General features: G+C 38.2%; 1 protein-coding gene, 1 non-coding gene and 1 pseudogene across 3 annotated transcripts in view; 2 read left to right on the top strand and 1 right to left on the bottom strand.

Annotated features, from left to right (window-relative positions):
- Positions 1 to 21,981, bottom strand: part of TAOK1 (TAO kinase 1) — a 153,771-nt gene that overhangs the window by 120,181 nt on the left and 11,609 nt on the right. The window lies entirely within an intron of this gene.
- Positions 5,025 to 5,131, top strand: LOC112933195 (U6 spliceosomal RNA). Its single transcript, XR_003237609.1, has one exon. It is a non-coding gene; the product is annotated as a U6 spliceosomal RNA (small nuclear RNA).
- LOC112933069 (L-lactate dehydrogenase A chain-like) lies at positions 11,645 to 12,647 on the top strand (annotated as a pseudogene).

The raw sequence follows: 21,981 nt of genomic DNA, 5'->3' as shown, positions 1-21,981 counted from the left end.
TGATATCTATCTCATGGGGATTTTGTGAGGGTTAAGTGAAATGTGTAGAGAACATATTGCTGATAACCAGTAAGCATTTCATGCCAAACTCCTCTTTATTTTTTATTTTTTAAAGTTTTTTTAAAATTTTAATTCCAGTATAGTTAACATATAGTGTTATAGTAGTTTCAGGTGGACAATATAATGATTTAACAATCTAACAATTTCATACCTTATTTGGTGCTCATCGTGATAAGTGTCCTCCTTATTCCCCACACTGACTGCTTTGGTAACCATCAACTTGTTCTCTATAGGTAAGAGTCTGTTTTTCAGCTCAACTTTTTTTCCTTTGCATGTTTGTTTCTTACATTCCACATGAGTAGTATCCTATAGATGTCTTTCTCTAATTTCACTTAACATCCTCTCTAACTCCATGTATGTTGTTGCAAATGGTAAGACTTCATTCCATTTATAGCTGAATAATAATAATCCAGTGTGTGTGTGTGTGTGTGTGTGTGTGTGTGTGTGTACCCATACATCTTTTTTACCCATACATCTATCAATGGACACGAGGGTTGCTTCTATAATCTGGCCATTATAAATAATTCTTCAGTAAATACAGAAGTGCATGTATCCCACTGAATTATTGTTTCCGTATTTTGAGGATAAATATCCAGTAGTGCAATTACTGGATCATAGGGTAATCTATTTTTAACTTTTTAAGTTTTATTTAAGTAACCTATACACCCAACATGGGGATTCAGCTCATGACCCCGAGATCAAGAGTTGTATACTTTTCTGGCTGAGCCAGATAGGCACTCTACTTTTAACTTTTTGAGGAACCTCCGTACTGTTTTCCACAAAGGCAACACCAGTTTGTATTCCCAACAACAGTGTATGAGGGTTCCTTTTAATCCACACCCCTGATAACACTTGTTATTCCTTATCTTTTTTATTTTAGCCATACTGACAGGTATGAGGTGATATCTCTTTGTAGTTTTGATTTGCATTTTCCCAATAATAAGTGATGTTGATTGAGGATCTTTTCATGTGTCTGTTGGCCATCTGTATGTCTTCTCTGTAGAAAGGTTTGTTCATGTCTGCTGCCCATTACTTTGTTTTCTCTTTTTTGTTTTGGTAAGCTCTATACCAACCTGGAGCTTTAACTCATGATCATGAGATCAAGTCATATGCTCTACCAACTGAGCCACTGAGGTGCCCCTCTTCTGCCGATTTTTGAATTGGATTATTTGATTTTTGGATATTGAGTTGTATCAGTTCTATATATATTTTTGGATAGTAACTCTTTATCAAATGTCATTTGCAAATATCCTCTCCCGTTCAGTAGATTGTCATTTAGTTTTTTATTATTTCCTTCACTGTCAGAAACTTTTTATTTTTTTTTATTTTTTAAGGATTTTATTTATTTATTCATGAGAGACACAGAGAGAGAGAGAGAGAGAGGCAGAGACACAGGCAGAGGGAGAAGCAGGCCCCATGCAGGGAGCCCAATGTGGGACTTGATCCCTGGTCTCCAGGATCACACCCTGGGCGGAAGGCAGGCGCTAAACCACTGAGCCACCCAGGGATCCCCCAGAAACTTTTTAATGTTGTCTAAACTCCTCTCTTCATTTTCTGGTTATCAACTCCACTGGGAAACTTTTCCCAGCCCAATTCTTCCAGGCACAGTTAACTGCTTTTATATGTGTGTGTGTGTGTGATGCTTCCGTAAGGTTTGCTTATACTCAATTAACACTTATCTCACTGTTCTGAAGTGTTTACTGATCTATCTTATCCTACTACTAAGTGAGTTCCTTAATGGCAGAGGCTATCTTATTAATTTTTGAATCTGATGTACCTAACACAATGACTCTGATAGTAGGCATTCAAGAAATGTCAGAGTGAATATAGAAATCAGATAAACAATGAAAAACATGGTTTTAATACAAGAATTATGACAGTACATAAAAAAATTTTATGTACAATTATGTTTTTTCAAAGTGTGGTCTACAGCCACCTGCATAAAAACTGCCTAGTGTTTTTAAAATATACCTCTGGCCTCTCATCAAACCAATTATCTTACAATTTTCCATAAACGTCTTTTTGTAAACCAAAAGTTGAAAGTTGCTAGATTAAATAATGAATTAACATAATTACTAAATATAAATTTAAGAAAATGAATAATACTATGGTGAAACATTACATTTCAAGGTCCTTAAAAGAAATGAAGTCATTTAATTGAACCTACTATTGAATCAGAGTCAATTATGTGTAAGCTAAGACTATCAGTAGAGATTATATTCAATATTTCTAAATAGGAGAGAATCTGAGGGATAAAATACAACTGTCTGGAGATTACTTCCAATAGGATATTCTCCATAACCTCGTTTGGAAGTTTCTGAAAGGGGGCAACAATTTAAAATATAAACAATTTAACCTATATCAAATTATGCCCAAACCTGAGAAGCACTTATAATAAGCAACAAAATATAAACTATTTGGATTATTTAGGACGTATCTGTTCTCAATTATTTCCATCATATATTCCACTATAGTAAGATCCACTTTTAAGTTACATTTCTAAGCTTTGTATCCTTCCTAATATTCCCAGAAAGAGGGCAGCCCGTGGGGGGGGCTCAGCAGTTCAGTGCTGCCTTCAGACCAGGGCATGATCCTGGAGACCTGGGATCGAGTCCCATGTTGGGCTCCCTGCGTGCAGTCTGCTTCTCCCTCTGCCTGTGTCTCTGCCTCTCTCTGTCTCTCATGAATAAATAAATAAAATCTTTTAAAAAAAATTCCCAAAAAGAACAATTTAACAATACATGTTTTACTTTCAATCAAAACACAGCTGAATAGGCAATTTGTGAACTAATATTTGCAGAGAAAATTAGTCAAAACACAACAAATTCTGCCTTTTTGTCATTTTTTTTGCTCAAATAGAAGAAAAAAGCTCATGAGTTTTCCCAAATGTCAATATATAGTTTTCCTTTAATACTTAAGTTACAAGATAAAAATTGAATGTTTTTTAACAAGATCTGGCATATTGATTAGATCTTAAAATATCTTTCAAAATAAAAACTGAGCATATTGTGTGACAGACTTAGAACATTAGAATTATAAAAAGGTATCTTAGACATCCTTTAAGTCAATATTTACATTATGGACGAGAGCCTAAAAGGTTATGTGGTTGCCGAAGGTCATGCTTACTTAACAGAACTAGAATTAAAAATCTAAATTTATACTAAAGGCAAGGTAATATCCTGAATTGAATCCTGGAATAGGAAAAAGGACATCAATGGAAAAATCTGGATAAATTTGAATATAGTCAAATAATTTATGTAATAGTTTTATATCAATATTAACTTCATAATTTCAACAAATATATCACTTTATTTAAAACATTAACAAAAAAACAAAAACAAACAAACAAAACATTAACAGAATATTACTCAGCCATTAGAAACAACAAATACCCACTATCTACTTCGACGTGGAGGGACCTGGAGGGTATTGTGCTGAGTAAAATAAGTCAATCGGAAAAGGACAAACATTATATGGTCTCATTCATTTAGGGAATATAAAAATTAGTGAAAGGGAATAAAAGGAAAGGAGAGAAAATGAGTGAAAATATCAGTCAGGGTGACAAAACATGAGAGACACCTAACTCTGGGAAATGAACAATGGGTAGTGGAAGGGGAAGTGGGCAGGGGGTTGGGGTGACTGGGTGATGGGCACTGAGGGGGGCACTTGGCAGGATGAGCACTGCGTGTTATGCTATAAGTTGGCAAACTGAACTCAAATAAATACATACATACATACATACATACATACATTAACATTAGGAGTGCCTCAGTAGCTTAGCTGGTTAAGCGCCCACCTTCTACTCAGGTCATGATCCCAGGGTCTGGGAATGAGCCCCCACATCAGGCTCCCCACTCAGCGGGGACTTGATCCCAGCATTTTGGGATCACAACCCCAGCCAAAGGCAGATGCTCAATGAACTGAGCCACCCAGGTATCCCGTAAATAAAATCTAAAAAAAAAAAAAAGATTTAGTATCACCAGGGGCACCTGGCTGTCTCAATCAAAGGAGCACCTGACTCTTGGTTCGAGCTTGGGTAAGTTAAAGCCACAAGTTGGGTGTAGAGACTATTTAAATTAAGAAAACTTTAAAAAACAACAACAAAAACAACAACAGGATAGTATCACAATATTGGCTATAATATTTTGATAAAATTTAAACCAATCAAATTGTTTTTGCGACTTGGTGTATGCAAATTTGGAATCAACTTCTGCTTCTGAACAATGATAGAATAACTGGGACAGGATATATTTTCCTGTCACAAAACCTAAAAAACTGGAAAAATATAAAATTCCTTTTTCGACAATGAACAAGAAGCAACACATGACCATAATTTCTGAGAGAACTGAAACAAGCCAAGTTCTATGGTGGTTACTGGCTTTCTACACAGAAACACTTTCCAGAATGTAGCATAGGCAAAGGGATTCCAAGTAAAGCGTAGCAATCTCTGAGCTAAGAAGACAAAGATCAGAGTTTAGGAGGGCCAAGCCAAATAAAATAGAGAAAGTGGACTTTCTACACAAAGAATTCCAAAACTGTTAGGGGATGTCTTCCGGTATTTTCCTGAATACTAAGTTGTACATGCATAGGGTGAAAACTCAATAAGGCCAGGCAAGGAACAACTAGTAGGGAACTAAACTCCCAGACATTACACAGGCTGGAAGATGTCTGAGTTCCAACTAAACTACAGTGGAGAGTCCTTGTTGAAGACTTAGGGCACTCAGTAGAGACCCAAAAGGTTATAACTTAATAGTAAAACTAAATTAGCCCTAGAATAAAGACTACTCTAAATTACCTTAATGAAGCATCAAAACGTCTCTAAAGGGATTAAGATGATCCACAAGTAACTTAACTGCCCATCAAAATGAAGTGTAACATTCTATATAAACAGACCAAAAAATCAGCATTAAAAAAAAAGTGACAACATACTACACTCAATCAAAAATTAAAACACATACCAAAAAGCGCTGGCTCCAGCAGCACCTATACTAAAATTACAATGATACAGAGAAGATCAACATGGCTCCTGTGCAAGGATGACATGAAAATTCATGAAGCATTCCACATTAAAAAAAAAAAAATGTAGGGGTGCCTGGCTGGCTCAGTTCTTGATCTCAAAGTTGTAAGTTCAAGCCCCTCATAGGGAGTAAAGATTACTTAAAAATAAAATCTTTTAAAAATGCAAATTGAAGAAAAAAAGACATACCAAAAATCCCGGGAAATGTTACCATAACCAGCAGAAAAATTGGTCAACAAAAATAGACCTCAGAATGAAAGAGAAATTAGCAAAAAAGAGCATTAAATGAGTTATTCTAAATATCTGCAAGTATTTAAATAAGAACATACATAATGAGGAAAGAAAAGAGAAAGGAAAAAAACAAGAATAAAATGGAACTTCAAAAGATGAAAAATACAATTCAGAAATTTAAAATGTACTAGATGGGACTAACAGCATATGTGACAATGCAGAAAACATACATTTTTAAAAGATTCATTAATATGGAGACATGAAAATAAGAACCATAAAATAGCATAGACAAAAAAATGTGTAGGATCAGTGACTGTGGGGCAATATTAAAGGGTCTAATACACGTACAATTGGAGTACCACATGAAAGGGTGAACTAAAAAAATTATTACAAGAAATAATGACCAAAAATTTAATTTTGATGGAAACTATTAATCCCACAGATTCAAGAAACTCAACACTTGGGGGATCTCTGGGTGGCTCAGCAGTTTAGCACCTGCCTTCAGCCCAGGGCATGATCCTGGAGTCCCAGGATTGAGTCCCACATCAGGGTCCCTGCATGGAGCCTGTTTCTCCCTCTGCTTGTGTCTCTGCCTCTCTCTCTCTCTCTTTCACGAATAAATAAGTGCAAATCTTAAAAAAAAAAAAAACTTTTTTAATTTAAAAAAAGAAACTCAACACCTCCAGGATAACTTCAAATCAAGACAAAGGTACATCAGGGTCAACTTACTGAAAAACCAATAATAATAATAATAATAATAAGTCCTAAGACTAGTCAGAAAAAAAGAGACATATTTCCTACAGAGATACAAAAGAAAGAATGACCACAAATCTCATCTGAAATTGTGCAAGTCAAAAAACATAATGGAAGGACATCTTTCATGTACTAAAAAAACTATCAATCTAGAACATCATATATGGTAGAAATATACTTTACTTTTTAAAAAAATTTATTTATTTATTCATGAGAGACACAGAGAGAGGCAGAGACACCAACAGAGGGAGATGCAAGCTCCTCATGGGGAGCCAGACGTGGGACTGGATCCCAAGACCTGGGACCATGCTCTGAGCCAAAGGCAGACACTCAACCACTGAGCCACCCAGACGTCCCTAAAAATATACTTTAAAATTAAGGGTGATTCTTCACACCTATCAGAATAGCTAAAATAAAAAACAAATTATAACACCAAATGCTATGAAAGAAGCTAGTCACAAAAGGCCAAATATTGTATGATTCCTTTCAAATATTATATAATTCTCAGCAGCTAGGAGAGGAGGAAATGAAGAGTAAGTGTTTAATTGATACAGAATTTCAGCTGGAGAAGATAAACAGTTGGAATAAATGGTAGAGAAGGCTACACAACAATACAAATGTACTTAATGCCACCACCATACACTTAAAAGTGGCTAAAATGAAAAAAGTTATGCTATGTAGTATATTTCCTACAACTAAAAAAAATGCTAGTGAAGATATGAAGAAACAAGATTACTTCCATATCATTAGTAGAAATGTAAGGGTTTTAATTTCTTTATTTTTGAGAGAGAGGGCACACACTGGGGAGGGGAGCAAAAGGAAAGGGGAGGGAGGAGAAAAAGGAAAGGGAGAATCTCAAGCAAGACTCCATGCACAGTATGGAGCCCAACATGGAGCTCGATCCCACAACCATGATCTGGGCTACAACCAAGAGTCGTCCGACTGAGATACCCAGGCTCCCCTCATTGGTAAAACTGTAAACAGTTACAGACACTCTAGAAAAGTATGGCAGTTTCTTATAAAACTAAACATGTGTGTGGTATATGACCCAACAACTGAACTCTTGGATATCTATCCCAGATAAGCAAAACTTATGTTCACACAAAATTTTGTATGTCTATACTTCATTTGTAAGAGCAAAAACTGGGAAACACCCAAATATCGTTCAGTCAGTAAACAGTTAAATAAAATATAGTACGTGCATACCATAAACCACCACTTTGCAATAAGAATAAACCACTGGTAAGTGAAAAAAAAAGCTTATTTCAAAAATTATACACTGTATAATTCCATACATTCCCTAAATGTCAAAATTGTAGAGATGAAAAACGTAAGTGATTTCCAGGGTATGGGGTGCATAAAGGGAGAGAGGTAGCTATGACAAGGGTAGATGGAACTATTCTGTATCAACTGTAATAGCTGTCACATGAATCCACACATGTGATAAACCTACACAGAACTAAGTATACAAACTCACACACAAAGGAGTGTAGGCAAAACTGGTGAAATCTGAATAAGGTCAAGTGAACTGTATCAATGTAAATTTCTTACTTGTGATATTATACTATAGTTTACCCGAGATGTTACCACTGGGGGAAACTAGGTAAAGAGTAGAAGATCTCTCTGCATTATTTCTCATAATTGCATGTGAATCTACAATGACATCAAACAAAAGGGTTTCTTTCAATTAAGGTGAAATAACGAATTATCAAGCAAAATCTATGAGAATTCATTAACAGCAGATGTGTACTATCAGAAATATTAAAGAGGGCACCTGGGTGACTCAGTTGGTTAAGCATCTGCCTTGGGTTCAGGTCATGATCCCACGGTCTAGGATGGAGTCCCAGGTCGGGCTCTCTGCTCACCACAGAGTCTGCTTCTTCTACTCCCTCTGCCTGCCACTCCCCCTGCTTGTGCTCATTCATACACACGTGAATGCTTTAATAAATAAAATCTTACAAAAAAATCAGAAATGTTAAATTAAGTTCTTCAAGTGTAAGAATAATGAACAGAATCTGGGATCTACACAAAAGGATGAAGAGCAATAGAAACAGTAAATATATGGCAAAAATATAAAAGACTTTTTTAAAGATTTATTTATTTGAGAGATGGAGACAAAGAGTGTGAGATGGAGGGAGGGAAAGAGTGGGCACATGAGCAGGGGGATGAGCAGAGGAAGAAAGAGACCAGCAGAGTCCCTCCTGAGCAGGGAGCCCGCTGACATGGGGTTCAGTTCCAGGACCCTGAATCATGACCTGATCTGAAATTAAGAGTTAGACACCAAACCAAATGACCCATCAAGGCGCCCGAGAAGACATTTTAATTATCTTTAAAACTCAAGGAGCCAGGGAGTGATCCTGGAGTCCTGGGATGAAGTCCTACACATCAGGTTCCCTGCATGGGGCCTGATTCTCCCTCTGCCTGTGTCTCTGCCTCTCTCTCTCTCTCTGTGTCACTCGTGAATAAATAAATAAAATCTTTTTTTTTAAAGATTTTATTTATTTATTCATGAGAGACAGAGAGACAGAGACACAGGCAGAGGGAGAAGCAGGCTCCATGCAGGAAGCCCAACACGGGACTCGATCCTGGGTCTCCAGGATCATACCCTGGGCTGAAGGCGGCGCTAAACTGCTGAGCCACCCGGGCTGCCCAATAAATAAAATCTTTAAAAAAAAAATTCAAGGAGCTGTTTAAAGCAAAAAAATAACAATAATGTAAGTGGAGCTTTTAACATATGTAACCAGAAACAACATGTGACAATGATTGCACAAAGGATTAGAGATGAAAAAAGAATGTCATCGTAAGGTTCATATATGTGAAGTGACAGCATTATCTGAACATGAAATGCAGTAAGTGAAAGCAGCCTAATGTAACCCTAAACAACCACTTTAAGAAAAAAAATGCCATATTATACCAATAGTGGAGATAAAGCTAAATAAATATACTCAATGCAAACAAAGGTAGGAAAACAAAGGACAGGGCAGCCTGGGTGGCTCAGTGGTTTAGCGCCACCTTCAGCCCAGGGCGAGATCCTGGAGACCTGGGATCGAGTCCCACGTCCAGCTCCCCACATGGAGCGTGCTTCTCCCTCTGCCTGTGTCTCTGCCTCTCTCTGTGTCTCTCTCATGAATAAATAAAATATTTAAAATAAAAAAATTTTAAAAAAGGAAAACAAAGGACAAAAAGAACCACCAAAAGATGGGACAAACAGAAACAAACAACAGCAAAAAGCATATATAAACCCAACCATATTGTTATTTTCATTAAATGTAAATGGTCTCAGAACACTCCAAATAAAAGGCAAATAGAATGAATAAAAAAAGCAAGATAGGGAATTATTTATTTTTAAAGATTTTATTTGAGAGAGAGAGAGAGAGCGCACACACACAAACATGGTGAGCAGCAGACAGAAGGAGAGGAAGAAGCAGTCTCACTGCTGAGCAGGGAGCTGATGTGGAACTCCATCCCAGGTCCCTGGGATCATGACCTGAGCCGAAGTCAGATGCTTAACCAAATAAGCTACCCAGATGCCCCCAAATAGGGAATTTTTAAAAAGCTGTCAAAAAACAGTTGTCAACATGAAACTCACTTTAAACATAAAGACAAAAATAGAAAAAATAATAATAATAAAAATAAATAAATAAAAAATAAAGATAAAAATAGGCTGGCTCAGTCAGTAGAGGATGCAACTTTTGATTATGGGAGTCGTGAGCTCAAGCCCTACACTGAGTGTAGGGTTTACTTAAAAGAAAAGAAAAAGAAAAAAATACATAAAGACAAAATAGGTTAAAAGTAAAGGACAGAACAAGATATACCATGCAAACACTAAGGTTCAGAATACTGGAGTACAAACTGAAAGCAAGGCCTCAAAGAGATATTTGTATATTGCTATTCATAGCAGCAATATTCACAATAGCCAAAAGGTAGAAACAACCCAAAGTCTATCAATAGATGAATAAACAGGGGTGCCTGGGTGGCTCAGTTGGTTGGGCATCTGACTCTTAATTTTAGTTCAGGTCATGATCTCAGGGTCGTGAGACTGAGCCCCACTTTGGGCTCCTCGCTCTGCTTGAGATTGTCTCTCCCTCTGCCCCTTCCCCCACTGTGTCTCTAACAAATAAATCTTTAAAAAAATTAGATGAACGAACAAATGAATATGTGATATATACATAAATATATATATATATACACAGGTACATACACATACAATGGAGTAGTTTTCAATCTTTTAAAAAGGAATGAAGTTCTAAGATACACAACTACACAAATGAGCCATGGAAACATTATGCTAAGTGAAATGAGCCAGACACAAAAAGACAAATATTGTACGACTCCACTTATATTTAGCTACCTGGAAAAGGCAAATTCATAGAGACAGAAAGAGCAGAGGTTACCCAGGTCCGGGGAAGGTGGGGGTAGGATGGAAGCTATTCTTAAATGAATACACAGATTCTGTTTTAGATGATAAAAAAGTTGTAGAGACGAATTATGGCAACAATTGTGCAATTGTTAAGAGTAAGTGCACTTAATGCCACTGAACTGTACACTTTAAAATGGTTCGTTTTATGTTATGTATATTTTAACACAATTGTTCAAAGAATGATGAAATGTCAACAAAGATAAAAAGGGATTATTTCATAACAAGAAAGGACAGTGCAAGAATATACAACAATCCTGACCACCTGGTTGGCTCAGTTGATTAAGTGTCTGCCGTCAGCTCAGATCATGATCCTGGGATCCTGGGATCCTGGAATCAAGCCCCACATCAGGCTCCCTGCTCAGCAGGGAGTCTGCTTCTCCATCTCCCTCCCTTCTCTGCCCCTCTCCCCTGCTCGTGCTCTCTCTCTCTCCCAAAAATATAAAATGCTTTAAAATTTTTTTAAAAATAAAAGAATATACAATTCTAAATCTGTATGTAGGGATCCCTGGGTGGCGCAGCGGTTTAGCGCCTGCCTTTGGCCCAGGGCGCGATCCTGGGGACCCAGGATCGAATCCCACGTCGGGCTCCCGGTGCATGCAGCCTGCTTCTCCCTCTGCCTATGTCTCTGCCTCTCTCTCTCTCTCTCTGTGACTATCATAAATAGATAAAGATTAAAAATAATAATAATAAAATAAATCGGTATGTACCTAATAAAACTTCAAAATACATAAAGAAAAACTGACAAAACTGAAAAGAAAAAGACAAATAATTAGAGTTGACATTTCAACAAATTCTGTAATTGAACAAACAGGTATAAGAAATTAATACATACATAGGAACTTAACACTCAGAATAACTTGACCTAATTCACATTTATAAAGCACTCCATCTAACAAAGAATACACATTCTTCTCAAGTGCTTATGGAACATTAACCAAACCAGACCATACACTGGGCCATAAAACAAGTCTCAACAAATAGAAAGAATTATAGTTTATTCTCTGACCACACAGAATCAGAAATTAAATTAGGAGTATTCCTCAATATTTGAAAAGTAATCAACACAATTCTAAATCACATATTATGGGGTACCAAAGCTGCTGCCACCAAGACTAAATCCAACACTACCTGCCAGCCTACCAACCAGACAGACATGTACTCCCCATTCTATATGGTTCTAAATCCAATATGGCAATTCTCAAGGATCAGCTGATTCTGCATCTCTTTAAGGAAGACTATACCCCCCCCAGGATAAGATTACAGTTGTTAGGGTTGGTTCTGTTGGCATGGCCTATGGCATGACCAGTCTCTTAATGAAGGACTTGGCAGATGAACTTGTTCTGGTTGATGTCATGGAAAACAAACTGAAGGGAGACATGATGGCTCTCCAAAATGGCAGCCTTCTTATAACACCAAAAATTGTCTCTGTCTCTGTCTACTACAACATGACTGCAAGCTCCAAGCTGGTTATTTCATCACAGCTAGGGACATGTCAGCAACAGAGAGAAAGCCATCTTAACTTTGTCCAGCATAAATGGAACATCTTTAAATCCATCATTCCTAATATTGTAAAATACAGCCTAAACTGCAAGTCACTTGTTTCCAATCCAGTGGATATCTTGACTTACATGGCTTGGAAAATAAGCAGCTTTCCCAAAATACTATGTTATTGGAACTGGTTGCAATCTGGATTGATTCCAGTTCTGTTACTTAATGGGGGAAAAGCTGTGAGTTCACCCATTAAACTGTCATCGGTGGGTACTTGGGGAGCACGGAGACTCAGTGTACCTGTATGGAGTAAATGTTGCTAGCGTCTCCCAGAAAAATCTGTGCCCGGACTTTGGCACTAATACAGATAAGGAACAGTGGCAAGAGGTTCACAAACAGGTGATTGACAGTGCCTGTGAGATGATCAAACTGGAAGACTATATCCTGGGCCACTAGACTGTGTCAGATTTGGCAAAAAGTATAATGAAAAATCTTAGGTGGGAGGACGCCTGGGTGGCTCAGTGGTTGAGTATCTGCCTTTGGCTCAGCGAGTGATCCCAGGGTCCTGAGATCCAGTCCTGCATCGGGCTCCCTGCAGGGAGCCCACTTCTCCCTCTGCCTGTATCTCTGCCTATCTCTGTGTGTCTCTCATGAATAAATAAATAAAATCTTTAAAAATAAGAAGTATAATCATATGATTTCAGTAGAGGCAGAAAAAAAAAAAGCATTTGACAAAGTTCAATTCATTCCTGACAAAAACTCTCAGCATACTGAAAATAGAAGGAACTTCCTTAACTTGATAAAGAGTATCTGTAAGAGGGATGCCTGAGGTGGCTCAGTGGCTGAGCACCTGCCTTCAGCTAAGGTCATGATCCCAAAGGTTGGCTGCCCTCCCTCTGCCTATGTCTCTGCCTCTCTCTCTCTCACTCTGTCTCTCATGAAAAAATAAATAAAATCTTAAAAAAAAAAAAAAAAGATCTATAAAAGCCCTACAGTTAATACATGTAATGATGAAAGACTAAACACTTCCCCATAAGATGGGGAACAAGGCAAGGATATATTTAAAAAAAAAGGGGGGGGGGATCCCTGGGTGGCTCGGCAGTTTGGCGCCTGCCTTTGGCCCAGGGCGCAATCCTGGAGTCCTGGGATTGAGTCCCGCGTCAGGCTCCTGGCATGGAGCCTGCTTCTCCCTCTGCCTGTGTCTCTGCCTCTCTCTCATTCTGTGTCTATCATAAATAAATAAATAAATCTTAAAAAAAAAAAAAAAAAGGCAGGAGGACAAGAAAGGAAGGAAGGAGGGAAGGAAGGAAGGGCAAGTATTCACACTGGAAAAGAATAAAATTGTTTTTAATTATAAACGTAACTGTCTACTTAGAAAAATCCCAAATAATCTATAAAATAGCTACCCGACCCTCAGTAATAAGTGAATTTACCAAGACTGCAAACAAAGTCAATACGCAAAAATCAATTTTATTTTTACATGGAAGTAACAAAACTGAAATCTGGAGGAAAAAAAAGTAAATTTTACAATAACATCAAAAATCTTTAAATACGGATAAATTGAACAAATATGTGCAAGATGTGTATGCTAACAAAGCACTGATGACAAATCAAAAATAAATAAACGGAGAGATATATCCTAGTAGTAGATTGGAAGACTCAATATTGTTAAAGAGTCAGTGTTCTCCAAAATGTCTAAAGTTGCAACACAATCTCAAAACAATGGTGATCTTTTTTGCAGAAACTAACAAACTGATTCTAAAACTTACAGTAAAAAGCAAAGTACTTGGGACTCCTGGGAGGCCCAGCGGTTGAGCATCTGCCTTCAGCTCAGGGCATGATCCTGGAGTCCCGGGATTGAGTCCCACATCAAGCTTCCTGCATGGAGCCGGTTTCTCCCTCTGCCTGTGTCTCTGCCTCCTGTGTGTCTCTCATGAATAAATAAATAAAATCTTAAAAAAAAAAAAAAAAAAAAGCAAAGTACTGGGACACCTGGATGGCTCAGCGGGTGAGCGCCTGCCTTTGGCCCAGGACGTCATCCTGGAGCCCCGGGATTGAGTCGCACCATCAGACTCCCTGCACGGAGCCTGCTTCTCTCTCTGTGTCTCTGCCTCTCTTCTCTCTCTCTCTCTCTCTCTCTCTCTCTCTCTCTCTCTCGGTGTCTCTCATGAATAAATAAATAAAATCTTAAAAAAAAAAAAAAAAAAAGCAAAGTACTTGGGCACCTGGGTGGCTCAGTCAGCGAAGTGGCTGACTCTTGGGTTTTAGCTCCTAGTTTTAAAATTAAACAAGGCTAGAAGATACATAAATAGTTGCCGGATGATACAGTGCCCTTGTAGGTTTGAACAGGTAACAGAAGAGTGGTAGGTTAGGAGACAAACCTGGAGGAACAATATGTAAGGAACAATATGTACATACAACAATATGTAAAAGGAACTGAAATGGGAGAGAAAAAGATAGCCTTTATTGTTTAAGATTTTATTTATTTTATTGAGAGAGAGAGAGAGAGAGCAAGCAGGGGAAGGGGCAGCAGGAAAGGGAGAAAGTATCTCAAGCAGACTTCACACTGAGTGCAGAGCCCAATGTGGGGCTCAATCTTATGACCCTGAGATTGTAACCCCAGCCAAAATCAAGTGTTGGCTGTTTAACCAACTGAGACACCCACACGTCCCCAGATAGCCTTTAAAGTAACGTAGATTTAAGGTAACAATACTAATACTTATATAAGACAATATGCCAGGTACTGTTCTAAGAGCTACACATATAATAATTTATCTAATCCTCTTAATAACCCTATATGACAGAAATTTTATTATCCTCATTTTACAGATGATTAAACTGAGGCCCACAGAGATTAAATAATTTGCTCAAGGTGACATAGCAATAAGAACATCCATGACAATAAACCTACTTTTTTTAACATAATATACATATGTATGAATATACAACAAAACAAAAACCAAGACAAACTAAAAGTGGCATTCTCAACCTACTATAACTGTTACAGGGATGGAGTGCATTCAATAGCAACATCTCTTTTCCTCATCCTGAAACTTCAAAATCAGCACCATCCTCTCACCAATTTCAGTCTGCATTCCCACCTGACTATAAACCTCACTTAGAAAGGGCACCATTCACATAATGACTCTTACATCTTCTACTGAAATAAGGCTTACAAAATAAAAAGCACTATCTCACGAGAACGTTAAAGGTCCTTGGAAAAGAGAACAAAGGATGAAACATATTCCAAAGGAAGAAACCTCATGACTTCATAATCTACTGGATGAATACAGGTGAGGAAAGAGGTTAAAAGAATCAAAAACAATCCCAAAGTTTTTAGCTTGCAAGGTTTTAGAAAGGTTATTAACAGAAATAAGAATAAATGGCCACAAAAGGCTTACACATATATGTTCCAAACAGCTTTACTTATAATAGCTAAAATCTGGAAATGATTCAATCAACAAGTAAATGGATAAATAAATTATGGTATAACCAAACACTGGACTATTACTAAGAAATATAGGAAATGAACTATTAATACATGCAGCAACATAAATCTCACAGACATTATGCCAAGAGAAAGAAGACAAAAAAACACATACTACATGATTCCATTTCTTTGACGCTCTAGAAGAGACAAATCTAATTCAGAGTGATAGAAATCACATCAGTGGCTGCCCAGGAATAGAGTGGGGTAAGACTGATTGCAAAGAGGCCTAGGGAATTTCCAGAGGACAGAAAAATGTTCTTTATCTTCACTAAGATGATGGTTATCTGAACACTAAAAATGTGTGAATTCTACTGCAAGTAAATTATACTTTGGTAAAGCCGAGTTTTAAAAACATTATTATGGGTGCCTGGGTGGCTCAGTCAGTTAAGCATCTACCTTTGCCTCAGGTCATGATCCCAGGATCCTGGGATGGAGCTCCACATCAGCCCCCCTGCTCAGCAGAGAGCCTGCTTCTTCCTCTCCCTCTGCCTCTCCCTCTGCTTGTGCTCTCTCTCAAATAAATAATAAAATCTGTAAAGAATTTTTTTAAAAAAGAATATTTTCCTTGTGAAGTTTTCTTTTAAGATTTTATTTATTTATTCATGAGAGACAGAGAGAGAGAGAGAGGCAGAAACACAGGCAGAGGGAGAAGCAGGAGATGCTCAACTGCTGAACCACCCAGGTGTTCCTATGCCTAGCATTTAACATAGTATTTTACAAAAAGGTAAAGTCTCTCTAAACTCAAAGTCCTGCTCCCTGAAGATCAACTTATTAATGTTTTTTAGGCACTTAATATATTAAAAAAGAAAAAGGGTCAGGAAGGACTAAGCACCAGTAGATTTATGACCTTAGAAATTTTCTTTTAGGGGCAGCCCCAGTGGCTCAGCGGTTTAGCGCCGCCTTCAGCCCGGGTGTGATCCTGGAGACCAGGGATCAAGTCCCCCATCAGGCTCCCTGCATGGAGCCTGCTTCTCCCTCTGCCTGTGTCTCTGCCTCTCTCTCTCTCTGTGCCTCTTATGAATAAATAAATAAAATCTTAAAAAAAAAAATTTCTTTTAAAGATTTTATTTATTTGAGAGAGACAGAGCATGCGGGGGGTGGGGGGGATATGGGAGAAGCAGACTCCCCACTGAACAGGGAAGCCTGATGTAGGGCTTCATCCCAGGACCCTGAGATCATGACCTGAGCCAAAGGCAGACACTTAACCAACTAAGCCACCCAGGTGCCCTATTCTTATAAATTTTTCTGCATGTTTTTGCACATGCTAAATTATAAGAGAATACCAATAACATTTATATATCCTAAATTTTCCACATTTACCACACAGTTAATTTACTAACTATAAATTTTTCTTTTTTGATTTTTGATTTTTAAGTAATCTCTACACCCAATGTCAGGCTCAAACTTACACACCCAAGATCAAGAATCACATGTTCTATCGACTGAACCAGCCAGACACCCCTAACTATGTATTTTTCACGTCTTTCCTCAGAGTTTTTGCTGAAGTGCTCATAAATGTGTATTACTCTTCTGCAGACACGCATACTAGGAAGGTTTTCCCCTGATGCCTAATCCACTATTAAAATACCAACTATCTCTGAAAGGATACACAAGAAATTGTGATTGCCTGTATAAGGGGGGGTATAGTGTGAGAAAGCATTAGACATGGAAGGATAACTTACTTTTCATGGTAAATCTTTCTGAATATTCTGAACTTTATATCATGTACAGTTATAACTTCTTTTTAAGATTTTATTTATTTATTCATGAGAGACACAGAGTGAGAGAGACAGAGACATAGGTAGAGGGAGAAGCAGACTTCATGCAGGAATTCTCATGTGGGACTCACTCCTGGAACTCCGGGATCACGCCCTGAGCCAAAGGCAGCTGCTCAACTACTGAGCCACTCAGGCATCCCCTATAACTTATTCTAAATAATTTAAGTTTTTTCCACTATTTAAGGCCTTTCTGATTTTAGGATTTTACTTATTTGACAGACAGAGCATAAGCACGGGGAGCAGCAGAAGCAGGCCCCCCAGAGAGCAGGGAGCCCAAGGCAGGGCTCAATTCCAAGATCCTGGGATCATAACCAGAGCCAAAGGTAGACACTTAACTGAGCCACTCAGGCGCCCCAGCCTTTCTGATTTTTAAGGCAAAAGCTGATGATTTCCCAAAGACAACTGTGGTCTCAAAATGAATGGATAAAAAAAAGATAAAAAAAAAATATAAAAAAAAATTTTAAAAAAAATGAATGGATAGCTTGTATTATGGAAATGCTGTGACTAATTTATTTCTCACAGGCCTTTGCCATTATACAGAGCCTTAGCTCTGCCCATTAACTTCATGTCAAAGTACTATTAGCCTCTCAAAGATAAGCAAGCCCTTTCCCTCAATAGAGACAGGAAGACAGTTTTACAAATCAGCTTTGTTTCCTCTAATCTGTCCTAAAGTTTTCTTAAAAAATCCTGAGTCAGTCTTTTACGTTGACTTTTCTATTCCCAACACCCAGATTTCCTCTTATTCTAATTAACAACATCCCCAAGACTAGCAATTCCATACCTGAAACTCTAAGGAAGAGTAATATAGAAATAAATCACATACACTATTTCACGTACAAAAAATGAAAAATTTTCACAAACACTAATAATAACTCTAATATAATATAGGCAGATATCAGAAAGTGGTAAAAAAAAATTAATGAATACAAAACATCAGGTTTGGGATCCCTGTGTGGCGCAGCGGTTTGGCGCCTGCCTTTGGCCCAGGGCGCAATCCTGGAGACCCGGAATCGAATCCCACATCAGGCTCCCGGTGCATGGAGCCTGCTTCTCCCTCTGCCTGTGTCTCTGCCTCTCTCTCTCTCTGTGACTATCATAAATAAATAAAAATAAATAAAAATTTTAAAAAAAGGAAGCATAAAATCTTAATTAAAAAAAAAAAAAACACATCAGGTTTAGGGCACCTTGCTGGCCCAGTTTGTAAAGCATGCAACTCTTGACCTTGGTGTTTTAAGTTCAAGTCTCATGATAGATGTAGACATTACTTAAAAGAAAAATGTTAAAAAAAAAAAAAAAAAGCAGCTTTGAATTCTTAAAATGTAGTAAATTGCCTAAACTTGCAAAATTTCTGTAATATCTTGGGAAAAAATGTAATTTATAGGATACCACTGGTAATTTCAGTCTAATTAACAATAGTAAGGCTAGGGGCACCTGGCCAGTTTCGTCAGTGAAGTGTGCGACTCTTCATCTCTGGGTTTTGAGTTTGAGGCCTAAGTGTAGAGATTTTTTTTTTTTTTTTTATTCATAGAGACACACACAGAAAGAGAGAGAGAGGCAGAGACACAGGCAGAGGGAGAAGCAGGCACCATGCAGAGAGCCTGACATGGGACTCGATCCAGGGTCTCCAGGATCACACCCTAGGCTGCAGGTGACACTAAACCACTCCACCACCAGGGCTGCCCTGAGTGTAGAGATTACTTAAAAATAAAATCTTTGGGATCCCTGGGTGGCGCAGTGGTTTAGCGCCTGCCTTTGGCCCAGGGCGCGATCCTGGAGACCCGGGATCAAATCCCACGTCGGTCTCCCAGTGCATGGAGCCTGCTTCTCCCTCTGCCTGTGTCTCTGCCTCTCTCTCTGTGTGTGTGACTATCATTAAAAAATAAAAATAAAAAAATAAAATAAAATAAAAATAAAATAAAATCTTTTTAAAAAGTTAAGTCTAATTAGCAATATGTGATTGATTAGTCAATCAAAAAGTTTTTTTCCTCTTTCCACCCCAGTACCAAGTAAATGCTACTTAATCAAGGAGAATACAACTAGCTCTCCAGTTCAATAATTGGCAGCTCTTATTACTAATAACACTCTTACCATAAGTTTCAACATAATTCATTTTTTAAAAGACTAAACTATAACTCAACATATGGCAAATATTGACGTTCACTTCTCTTCAGGACACATAGTAAGACTGCACTTCCTTACCACTTCTATGAAATCTGTTAAGACCATAAGATTTGCTTTGGCCAATGAACAATAAGCCAAAATTATAGACCGTCTTCTAGACACTTTAAGAGCCAGTGAGTTATTAGCAACATTATCCTTCCTATTATCATGAAGATCATGGAACCACATGTTGAAATGGAGCCTCCATCAGTCTGAGACCCTGCATAACAAGAACAAGCGGAATCCCCCACCAACCACACTATACATATAGCATGTCAAGAAAAAAAAAAAAAAGTCCTGTTAAGAGCCACTAACATTTTTTAACTGTTTGTTACCACAACACTACCTAGTCTCTCCTAACACACAACGAAAGCCAAAATCATATTTTTCTTATTTGCTTACAAAACAGGGTAGCCCTGGTGGCGCAGCGGTTTGGCGCCGCCGCCTGCAGCCCGGGGTGTGATCCTGGAGACCCTGGATCGAGTCCCGCATCGGGCTCCCTGTGTAGAGCTGCTTCTCCCTCTGCCTGTGTCTCTGCCTCTCTCTCGCTCTCTCTGAATGAATAATAAATAAATCGTTAAAAAAAAAAAAGTCATCCTCAACATATCCTTCCCCTACCTCTAGTAAACACCCAATCCCATCAATTTTTCTGCCTTAATCTCTCTCAAATTCATATCAGCTCTCTTCATTTAGACTTCTTTTTTTTTAAGGTTTGTTTCTTTTGTGTGTGTTTTTTTTAAGATTTTATTTATTTATGCACAAGAGACAGAGACAGAGAGGCAGAGACACAGGCAGAGGGAGAAGGAGGCTCCAAGCAGGGAGCCCAATGTGAGACTCAATTTCTGGGATCACTCCCTGAGCCAAAGGTAGACGGCTCAACCACTGAGCCACTGGCATCCTTCACTTAGACATCTATAATCTATAATAACCTTCTAACCAGTCTCCCTACATATAATCTCTGTCCATTTATTTCCCATATCTCCAGAATAATCTTTTAAAAACATAAATATGATCATATCACACAGCTGCTTTTATATGATTTTTGCATCACTTAGGAATAGCACAATAATTGCCCTTCAAGAAATAACTGTAAAGGACGCCTAGGTGGCTCAGCAGTTGAGCGTCTGCCTTCGGCTCAGGGCATGATCCTGGAGTCCTGGGATCAAGTCCCACATCGGACTCCCTACATGGGACCTGCTCCTCCCTCTGCCTGTGTCTCTGCCTCTCTCTCTTTCTGTGTCTCTCATGAATGAATATTTTTTTAAAAAAAGAAATAACTGTAAGAAATGCTGGAAATGTTCCATGATGTTCTGTATCATGGTTACATGACTGTATACATCTGCAAAAATTCAACAAGCTTACACTTAATATTTACATACCCTGCTGTATTAGTTATGCCTCAATTAGTTAAAAAGAAAAACTTAAAATGGCCCCAATGTAACTTTCACTTTCATATTACCAAATATATAACTCAAACCATATAAATAAACTATGACCACAAACTATTAGTAATCACCCTCTTAGATATTGATCTTTCATGCTCTCAGGTATTTAAAATCCTTTCCACTCCTATTTTTTTCTAAGACCTACCTAAAATCTCACTCCCTCAGGGATCATTCCGCCTAAATATCACTTACTTTGTTGTGCTACAATTCTGTACATTCTTAGCATTCACTACACCAGTGGGTCTCAAGCAGAAGTGATTTTGTTCTCCAGGGGACATCTGGCAATGTCTGGAGACATTTCTGATTATCACAGGGAGGAGGGAGTGCTACTGGCATCTAATTATTAAAGACCAGAAATGCTGCAAAATATCCTATAATACATCACAAAGATCCCCATAACAATTAATTATCCTTCCTAAAACATCAGTACTGCCATGATTCAGAAACCTTGCACTGGGCAGCCCCCCGTGGCACAGCGGTTTAGCGCCGCCTGCAGCCTGAGGTGTGATCCTGGAGACCCAGGATCAAGTCCCACGTCGGGTTCCCTGCATGGAGCCTGCTTCTCCCTCTGCCTGTGTCTCTGCCTCTCTCTCTCTCTGTGTGTCTCTATGAATAAATAAATAAAATCTTAAAAAAAAAAAAAAAAAAGAAAGAAAGAAACCTTGCACTGCATTATCAAAGGTATTTATTTGCAAGTCTGTATCCCTACTAACCTGAACAATAGGAAGGATCAAGTCTTACTCATTTTTTATATCCTGGCACAATACCTAACAAACAGCACTCAAAATGTATAATAAATAGATGTCATTATAAGCACAGTGCCTAGAATACAGAACTCAAAAATCTATAATAAATACATGTGTTGGGACGCCTGGGTGGTTCAGTGGTTGGGCACCTGCCTTCAGCTCAGGTCGTGACCCCGGGATCCTGGAGTCCTGCATAGGGCTCCCTGCGAGGAGCCTGCTCCTCCCCCTGCCTGTGTCTCTGCCTCTCTCTCTCTCTCAGTCTGTGCCTCTCATGAATAGATAAATAAATCTTTAAAAAAAAAATACATGTGTTATTACGGAATCTTCTTTTGATTAAAATATAACTAAAGCTACATAGCTTACTGGCTAAACTGGTAGTCTTTACTTTTTTCT

The sequence above is a fragment of the Vulpes vulpes genome, chromosome 2 (genome assembly GCF_048418805.1).
Source record: "Vulpes vulpes isolate BD-2025 chromosome 2, VulVul3, whole genome shotgun sequence".
NCBI lineage: Eukaryota > Metazoa > Chordata > Mammalia > Carnivora > Canidae > Vulpes > Vulpes vulpes.
This window is presented reverse-complemented; position numbering and strand designations above follow the sequence as displayed.